The sequence below is a fragment of the Marmota marmota genome, unplaced genomic scaffold, assembly GCF_001458135.2.
Source record: "Marmota marmota marmota unplaced genomic scaffold, marMar, whole genome shotgun sequence".
NCBI classification, from domain to species: domain Eukaryota; kingdom Metazoa; phylum Chordata; class Mammalia; order Rodentia; family Sciuridae; genus Marmota; species Marmota marmota.
Window position 1 is genome coordinate 12,546,468 of NW_026000174.1, and position 3,919 is coordinate 12,550,386.

Consider the following 3,919-nt stretch of genomic DNA (forward strand, 5'->3'; position numbering starts at 1 on the left):
TATATATATATATATATATATATATATATAGATATAGATATAGATATATGTTGTTGGTAGACCTTTATTTACCTATTTATTTTTATGCTGTGCTGAGGATTGAACCCAATGCCTCACACATGCTTGGCAAGAGCTCTACAACTGAGCTACAACCCCAGCCCTGTATGTATGTTAATCAGCACTGATGGTAATACTCTCTTACAAAGGCACCTCTAAAGAAATTTTAAAGAAAGAGAAAGGCCTTTGGGCAGTGATCTCTACCTACGTCTTCAGCCTCTGTTTTCTGATATTCTTTACCTTGCACCATCAACTCCAACAATACTTCACCACTGGCAATTTTCCAAACATTTCACACCATTTCTCACATCCGCACCTGTGTATGAGCTGCTGCATCCTCCTTCAAGTTCTCGATGTCCCTTAATAAGTAAATAAACTCCTAATCCATTAGGAGGCAGCTCAAGCACAGCCTCTTCTGCAAAGGCCTTCCCTGACTATTCCAGACAGGTAGAAGCACTCCTTTCTCCTGGAAATACACATCACTTCATGCATGACATGCACAACAAGTAGTATTACAGAAATCCATTTTACAGCAACTGTTCGTTCCCCCTTTCTGTTTCTGTACTAGATCTTTCTAAAGGGGGGGAAAAATCCCATTTTCTCATATATATTCTAAATGTTAAGCAGAGAACACAGCACAAAAGAGGCACTCCAAATATATTTGCTAGCTGAACATCTAATGTCTAAATATAAAAGTACAGTCCTGAGATTTGATATTTTTGCTTGATACAGTAATTTAATTGAAATATGTGAATTTTCTACTTATAACTTCAAAATATTATATCAAAACAAAAATCACACAAATTAAAGACCATTCATTCAAGTAGAGAAATAAGAAATTTTTACTAAAAATGATAGGCATTATCAACCCAGAAGAAAGATCAACAAAACAGCCTGTTACTTTAAAAGGGGGAGAGTGCTGCCTAAGACTTCACTGCTATGCAAACAACCTTGTCAAATGGTAAAGACTTTAAAAATAAAAATGATTCATGACCATAATTAATGTATGACTTCAACTATTTGGCTCTCACTGCCCCAGACGCTTTCTGATCTTACCTTAGGGGCTTAAAACACACAGACAGAGTCACATTTCCTCCAATCTTCAGTGTTATCCAAATAGACTTTCCGAGCCCCTGCTACATCAAGACAGCTAATAAGGTCCCCCTTTCAAATCCAACAGGAGAATAAAAGTTTGAAGTGTTTAGGCTTTTAAAAACAAGGTAGGACATCCCGATTCTCTTGGGATTGAGGAGGTGAAGGACTGACAAGAAAAGAAACAACTGCTTTACCTCCAAACTGGCTGGCTAGTCTGGGAGAAATGTTTCTCGATTTTGCAAACTATGAAAAGAATCTATAAAGAATTATATACCGTCTAGTCATCTGAGTGACTGGTCAATACTAACACTAACTCTTCCCAGCTAAAATAAAACTCATCTTCATGAATGCTGGGGAAGAGAGGTCAAGTAGCTATCTGACAGGTATTTTGGTGATAGCAAAGAGACATATCCCTATTACTTAACATGATTTGAGATAGCAATAAACTGAAACTGGGCTTAACAAAAGTTCTTTGAGGTTAGATATTGTTGTGAATATAAAGATAACACTTTAAAAAAGGTATTATGTCAAATAAATAATAACAAAGATTGAGACTATCCAATCAGATATTAACCATCATTTCAGTTAAGAAGATGTTAGAAGACAATTTCTGTTTAATTAATACTGATTAGATCACATCTGAAATGCTTTATTCAAGTTTAAGATGAACAATGACAAACTGGAACACTTTTAGAAAGGCAGTGAGAGTGAGGTACAGTTCCCTATGGCTTGCAGATAGAAAAAAAAGGAAAAAATAAATGCAGTAAAGACAGGAGTCTATGGAGACAAACTGATACCTAATACCTTATCATTAATGATCTTGTACACATATGAAGGAGCTAAGGTTTTTATACTGAAGCAGTAGGAAACCATTAAAAAAAGTTTTAAGCTTTATTTTTAAAAGTTTTAAGATTTGTTACAATTGCAGTTTTAAAAGCTCTTTCTTCTTCTAATGGGGTGAATGGGATATAGGGGGGAAAAGACTGGAAGCAGGGAGGCTAGTGTGAGGTTACTGCAACAGTCCAAGCAACAAATGTCACAGCCCTAAATAAAAATAGGGGAAGATAGTTATAGAAGTGAAAAGTGAGAGACAGGAGAGATAAAGATTGATGCCTGAAAACAAATTTCCAACTGATATGGACTGAATATGATTTAATTGCCCCCCCCCAAAGATTTATTTGACTGAAGACTTGATCCTTAAAGTGACAGTATTGGGAGGTAATAGACCTTTAAGAAGTAGGGTCTAGTAAAAGGTCTTTGGGTCACAGAGGGTGCTCTCAGAAGGTAGATTCTGTGTGGACCCTTGAAGTTCTCAAAAAAGGAGTAAGTCTAGGCCCCACCCAAGCCCTCTCTGCTTCTGGTCTAAGATGTGATCCTTTCTCTCACACACACTATACCCACTGGCCATCCATCATGAAGCCTTTGACAGAGCCTGTACAATATTGTTTGAACTTTGAACCTCCAGAATTGTATGCTAAAAAAAATCCTCTTTATTTCATAAGTAGCCTGTGTCAGTGATTTCATTAGTGATGAAAAGCTAATTACTAAAGCAATAACAAGATGAAAGAGAAGACTTTACTATAGATCCTACAGACATATAAAGGGAATTAAGAGGAAATAAATAATAATTCTGTGCCAATAAGTTTATTTTAGATGAAATATTAACATTTCTTAAAACCTACATCTTTTCAAAAAAAATAGAAAATATTAATAATCATTACCTGTTAATTAAATTAAATTTGTAATTAAAAACCTGTCATGGAAGAAACACACAGGGCTCAAGATGGCTTTGCTGGTAAAATACCAGTTGTAGTAAAATCTTTCAGAGAATAAGAGGGAATGCTTCAATTTAAACACAACATGAAACCAAAACATGACAAGATCATTACAAGAAAGTTACAGATTAGCATCACATGTAAGGGTAATATTCATTAACAAAATGGTAACAAATCAACTCTAATAATGTCTTTAGAGGTTCATACATCTTGATCAAGTGGGTTTACCTAAGCAGTGTAAGGTTGATGTAACATTTGAAAAAATCAATGATAGAATGAAGGAGAAAATCATATGATTATCTAACAAAATGAAAAAAAAAGACATTTGATAAGATGCAGTACCTATGCATGATTAAAAACAAAAAAAATCCTCAACACCAGGGGAAAAGAGAAACTTCCTAAATCTGATAAAGGATTTATAGAAAAATCTACAGCAACTGTCATACTTTAGGCCAGAAACAAGGCAAAAACGTTCAATTTCATAATTCTATTCAACATTGTACTACTCAATGTCCAAACCACCACAATAAGGCAATTTAAAGAAGTCATAATGATAAGAAAGTAAGAAGCAAAAATGTTTCTTCACAGAATCATGATTGTGTAACATAGGAAAATCCAAAGAAATCTACAATCTAAAAACTAGAACTTATAAACAAATTAAACAAATTATAAGATTCCAGAATAAATAAAGATTAATTGGGTTGTTTACACAATATCAAGAAATAACTAAGTATAAGCCTAATAAAAGATGTTAAAAGATCTATATACTAAAATCATAGAACACAGATGAGATATTAAAGAACTAAATAAATGAAGACATAAACCACTGTATGGATCACAAGACTCAATACTGTTAATAAGTTAAGCCCCCCTAAACTGATCAAAGCAATCCCAGTCAAAACCCCTAACATACCTTTTTCATAGAAATTGACAAGCTGATTGTAAAATCGATAACAACATACAAAAACCTGGATTAGCCGAGAAGATGTTAA